Here is a 6,710-nt window from a genome sequence, read left to right as displayed (position 1 = left end):
TATATATATATATATATATATATATATATATATATATATTCAACCTAAATAGACAGTCCTTAGTTTATGTAATTATAAATAAAATTATTTCTACATTAATTTACAGTTGTTGTTGGTTCGAAGACCTGGTGCTTCCTATTGCATGGTAGCCTAGCCTCTATTAATCTACCAAAGGACAAGGGTCCATGGATAAGGCACTATACAAGGCAAATTAACATTTAACTATAGTTTAATTCTCTGAGATGCTTTCCATTTTTGGTGTTACATACATCATAAAAGCCAATATATCACTAACATTTTCACTGACTCTGCACACCTGAAATCAAACCCAAGTGGCTTATATTTTTGAAAAAATATATTCTTGAAGTGTAAGACATACAAATAGCTAGATCTAATCTTTGAATAGTTTATTGTGCCATGTGATGCAGAAATGTGTTGTCTTTTAGGCAACTTTGTTCACAATCAAAGCTAAGCAAAGGTTGTATGCGGCTATAATGTGATGCCCTATTAATGTTGGGTACAGCACTGCCATTAATAGCTTTTCCATAAATATCCAATGGAATTAGAGACAGGGAGTCAAGTTTAATCAGCTGCACTTAAAAGCAATCACAGATAACTAGTTATTATTAAAGGACATGTATTTTTGAGCAAACTGATCTCAAACATAAAGAAAAGATTATGTTAGTTCCTTAGATTGGAATTGTGCTAAAACAGTAATCAACAATTATGATTATTCTTTCTGCTATTAAGAAGTAAACCTTCCCAAATCTGTACATCTTTAATTTGAATAAAAGAAAAATCTTTCCTTTTTGGCCATTTACACATTTTCTTGTTGTCAATTAACAAAAATAACAATATTTTGTATATGCTTTGTTCCAATGGGAAATAGCAAATTAGCTTAATTCAACAGATCTCTTAAATCTGAATGCTAGCGATGTGAAAAAAAAAAAAGAAATCTGCAAACTGTCACAACGACTGCTGCAGTATGCCTGTTTTTCCCAATATATCATGATATGTAAATGCTAACTGGAATGATTGTTTTATTTTGCAGAGATAGATGCATAAAAAAATCACATACAGTAAACAGTGGCTGAAAGAAATTATGAAGTAATAGATATGCTTTAATGCGTTAGAACACCTACATGAGAAATGGCTTTAATACAAAAAGTAAGATAGCCGGTCTTCTTCTCTCTTAAAAGGCAGGATATGTGAGCATTACGGCCTTTCAAAGTCTTTGGCTCTTTTCACACACTTGCATGTCAATCATGTAAGTGTCAGGCTAATGCAAATCAAAGCGTGAATAAATGTTAAAGTCAGGTCAAGTTTCCAGCTTGACTGTGAACTGTTGTCAAACCACCTAAAGGGATGGCCTCGTCGTCTGCTGTGTCACACGGATTGAACAAATTCTTCAGTGGGGCTAAAATGCTGCTGACGTCTCAATCCTGGTGTGAATTCTACTTTAGTGTCACGACAAGGCATCCAAGCATCTTGGTTTTATTTCGTCCAACTATGCTTGATCCAAATAGGTCTGCCAAAATGAAGGAAATAAGTTGAATTTATTTTAAATACATGAAACATATATATATTCTAAAGATTGTTATTGAGAAACTAATCTGAAATCTTCATTTGCAAAATATTCTAAATAAATGAAAATAGAAAAAGGATACACACTTATATAACTTAATATATATTGCTTGAGTGAGTGATAATAAAAGCTATGATGATCCCGCTAAAGCAGAGACATAGTGTGTTAAAAACCAGCAGCAGGTGTACTCTGGGCCTAATCCCTCATGGGCATTTCAGGCTATAGAGAGATTAACCTGAGGTGGTCCGGTTCAGCTCCTTTAAAAAAGAACAAGCCCCTAGTCTGTCTTAACTTAATACGGGAAGGTGACGACTAATGTGAAGGTCAACCATCTGCCAGGGGTCTACAATCAACTTCCAGTCTCCTAAAACCATCTAATAAACCCATGATAATCATCACAGGGTGTTGACCAGTTCATGGATGAATACGAACAGCGCTCGAACATTCAGACAGCGCCCGAGCCATCTAAGAAAACAGATGATGTGCTGGCTGAGATGTGCAGCAATAACAGTCTATGATTGGAAGGGCGTTTTATTGGATGCCGCCTTAATTCTGCTCCAGCCGAGCCTCATCATATTGATTGTTTAAAGCTTCTAATGCAGCAGCATAGAGAGGAGATTAACAGGTTAACCTGATAGCTTAGCTGAACAGTTTATGGAACATCTCAGGAAAATGGATTAAGGCTTTTTTGGTCACAGAATCAGCTTTGTGTGTTTGTCCTTTTAATACATGACATGTATGATCATGTTTTTGCATTGGGGACATGAAAATCTCTTTGTTCATCACTGTTTTCTTATGAACCTTTGAGGCCTTTTCAGAAGAGCTGCTTTTTTTACTGAGATGATATAACAAAATGATGGTCTCTGTTTATATTTTACTTAATCATTTTACTTCCACTTACGCACTATTCTGCTATTTTTAAACATAAAACCCCAAGAAGTTTGAGGCTCTGAAATGGTAAAATTTAAGAAAAAGATAGACAAATATATTTTTTTTTCTTTTACAAAGCACTGTATCCATTGCACAACTCAAACAAGCTTATTGTTGTTTCCCCCAAGGTGCTGTGAATTGGAACAACCTTAAGCAAATCATCTAAAACTGAACATGAATTCACCTTCATTTAAAACTGGAATTTCAATACTTTAATATGTTTTTCCAGAAAAAAAGGAAAATATGTAAACTAAAGCTTTGAATCAAATCTTCAGAGACTCCAACTTCTTTGTTTTAAATACTTTAGAGTTTTTCTTAATTATTAGCTATGTCTCTGTTGATTATATCTATAAATAATATTGAAATCGTAGAGCTTTAATTTACAGTAACTATTAAACAAAAGCTCCAAGCTTATCTTGGAAGAATTTAAAGCTAATTGTAAGCAGAAGAGGATAAATAAGATTTCAATGGTATTATGAAAGTACAAACATCCTTTAATATTGGAGAAAATGTTTCCGTTAAGCATTTTTCATAAGTTATTTTTGCTGAAAACTCAATATCTTTAAAATTGTCCATGATGCATTTCGCAAAAGAAAACGGCCGGTGTAGTTTTCCAACATGTGTTCACAACCTGAAGCGATTTTTTTTGGTTTAACACAAACCCGGCAACGAAAAGAAGAAAGAGAAATGAAAGACAAAGCTACTTCTAAGCAAAGAGAAACCACTTGGCCAAAAAAGGGAGCTGGAGCTACATTTCATCTTTTGTGTGCCAGATTGATGGCCTGTGAGATGGATGGTGTTCTGTAGTGATGTGTGGCATTGTCTTATTCCAAGCCCGCACAAAGAGTCAGAACACTTATCATCTCGGGCTTATGTATGAAGAGAGGGACAAGGGGGTGTGGGGAGCTGAAGAGGGTCCAGGAAAGCAGGGGGTGGCGGAGCACCCTCTGATAAAGCTTGATGGAGATGAGCTTCTGACAGAGGAGGCAGATGGGGAGAGTCATCTCCCATGGCAACGCTGCAAGAAACAACCAAAATATATCATATTCATAGTTTGTGTTGGCGTTCTTGTAAAGATGCATGTTAACTTTTAATAAAAGAGTACTTTAATGTGATGACGCTTTTATTTTTGCCTCTTTGCTTTAGCTGCAGTGCAGTTTCCAAACAGGTGGCCTGTATGTTTGTAGAACTTAGTTTAAGATTACTCTTTAGAACATTGTTTTGGTGGGAAGGGGACTTTGAATACAAAGGGTTTAGTGAAAAGGGCCGGTTCACCCACTGTGAGTTTGTATTTGTGTAAAGGAGTGGGGGGTAATCTGAAGTTGATGGATTGGATTGATAAGAAAAATAAAACATTAACAGTTTTTTTATAAAAAAAAAAACAAATTGAAATGAATAAAATGCATGCAAATCGGGACAAAAATATAACAAAAGAGAGAAAAAAATAAAGATTTTCTAAATTCTGCAAATCGAACATGCCTTCTCCTTATTCACCAGTTTAAAGCAACCAAAATCATCTCAATGCCTTGAACCATGTGCCGCCATTAGGGACTCACAAAGGGAGATCTGACAAACGACCATTTTAATGCCCCTCTCTTTGACTTTAATGAATTTATACGTTATCTGGGCCTAATGGACGCTGCGGTGGAGGGGCTGGCGCGATGCCATTACAAATGAAAAGCACTGATTAGTGTAGAATGAGGCGAGAGAAAAAAACGCCATTCATCTTGGTTAGCATCCTCCTGTGCGCCTTTATGGGTCGCTGTTACGTAGAGTCGGGGGTGCTCTGCCCCATTAGCGGGGCAGGCCTATAAAGGAGGTCCGCTGAGTGGTCAGCGGGGCCGGGGCGCTGACGGGGCGTCTGGCCGCTCTGCGCAGCGGCTCTGTGAATACCTCAGTCGGGCTTGACTCCTGAATAACCTTCTGAGGTGCCGGGAGCTTCACCCCGGGATGACCCCTCACTCTGAAAAGGGGTTTGAGGAGGGAGTGGGGGGGCTGCGGGGGGTATCCAGACCAGGACTCACACTAGCAATTAGGTAAACACAGGAGGAATCCCCCCCGCCCCCAGGGGCGGAGCTAGATGGGGGGCCAGAGGTGGCCACGGCCGCCCTTAGCCAATCATTGGCCACCCCCACCATTGTTTCCCCCCCCCCTCAAATACAGATGGTGGCAGCAGTAATACTCTCAAGGAGAATATTCAAACTTATTAAACATTTTAATTTTTCATTTATTAGCAATTATTTAAACTAAAACACATCAAAATACTAACATTAGAGTTGATATATAGAGAATTCATAATCTCTTCAGAACTAAATTTTGTGTTGTATGGGATAAAGAGAAAATTATGTGTCTCTAGAAGTCATCTAGGAGCCTTCAGGGAAATCATAGATAAGTAATTACTTTAATAATAAATCTTAATGTAGATATTAGTCCATGTAAATATTAATTTTATGCAGAACAATTTTTGATAATAGTAGGTAAGTAATGACAATGGAAAAGATGTTTGCCTAAAAAATTTTGTCCACTAAACCTTTTATTTAGACAGAATTGATGTTTAAATATTTGCGTCTATTTGTTAGCAAATACTGTAGAAAAGTATAGTTATTCATATTCAGTAAATATGGATGTAGTGCTCGTTCCGGTTTAGATTGACCCTGAGGTTCTGGCACCTATCCTTTTTCGGCCACCCCTCAGTTTAAATTGGTTTTTGATTGGCCACCCTTATAAAAATTTTCTGGCGACACCGCTGCTCACCCGAGAGGAAAAAATGCATAAACCAGCGCTTTACATTGAATTTTCTTATTAATTGAGCACTGCAAAGCATGATATTCATATTTCACTCGATTTGCATTGCTCATTAATTAGGAAACCTATGGAAGCCTGGAAGTTCAAGCAACCACATAGTCTTATATGCTAAGCTAAAGCAAAATAGGTAATATTAGTTGAAATATGTTTCCATTGTTTTTGTAGGAGCCAATTATTTTTTGTTGAAAATAAATAAAGTTTTTTCTTTTTTGTGCATAATCTAGCTAACTTTATTTTACTTTATTGTTTGATATCTGTTATAAGATTATGTTATTTTTTTTGTTATTTAGTCATGGTCCTTTGTTTTTGGTCAGTTATCTTCAATTTGGGTGAAATATGTGTTATAAATATTTTTTTAAATTCTTTTATAAGGGTGGCCAGGCAATAACCAATGTACACTGAGGGGTGGCTGAAAGCAGATAGGCACCAGAAGCTCTGGGTCAATCTACACTATTGCAACAGGACAATTAATGACCAAAAAAAAATCCATATTTTCTAAATAAAGATAAACTATACTTTCCTACGGCCTTTGCTAACAGATGCATATATTTAAACATCCATAATTTCCAGATAAAAGGTATAGTGGATAAAACTTTCAGTTTTGAGTTCTGAGGCGTAAATCTTTTCCATTATCATTACTTACCTACCTTTATCAAAAAACATTCTGCATAAAATTGATATTTACAAGCACTAATATCTACATAAATTGATTATTTGGTAAGTTTTTATTAAAATTGTTATTTACCTATGATTTCACTGAAGACTCCTAGATGACTTGCAGAGACACATAATTTTCTCTTTACCCCATATAACACATAATGTAGTTTTGAAAAGAGTGTGAATTCTGTACTTATATTTGATGTTAGTATATTGATGTGTATAAATAACCACAAAAAAATTCAAATGTTTTGAATATTCCACTTGAGAGTATTACTGCTGCCACCATCTGTATTAGAGGGGGGGAAATAGCATGGCCACCTCTGGCCCCCCATCTAGCTCCGCCCCTGCGCAAGAGAAACATGGATGAAATGTTTGACTTGTTCTGTTTGCTTGCCTGAGGAGAAATAAAACTGAGAAAACTAAAGGCGTTTACCTGGAACATTTTTTATTTTGCTTGCGTAAAATGAGTCCATGGTGCATCTGTTACCTTTTTTGTGTCATCAAAGCTGGGCCAAAACAGTTTAGTTTACATTGTCTCTGTGTTGTTGTTGTTGTTTTACATTTTAATAAACAAATAAAAATAAATAAATAAAAAGAATTGCAGCAGATAATTGAAACAAAGCAGGAGGAATGTTTCATCATGACCCACGTATGGATATCGAGCACTGCTGTCATTGGGAGAAGCCCTGCTCTGCCGCGCCCCCTCCCTAACTGGGCCCCCTAGCTGCCT

The sequence above is a fragment of the Cyprinodon variegatus genome, unplaced genomic scaffold (assembly GCF_000732505.1).
Source record: "Cyprinodon variegatus isolate N-32 unplaced genomic scaffold, C_variegatus-1.0 Scaffold790, whole genome shotgun sequence".
NCBI classification, from domain to species: Eukaryota; Metazoa; Chordata; class Actinopteri; order Cyprinodontiformes; family Cyprinodontidae; genus Cyprinodon; species Cyprinodon variegatus.
This window is presented reverse-complemented; position numbering follows the sequence as displayed.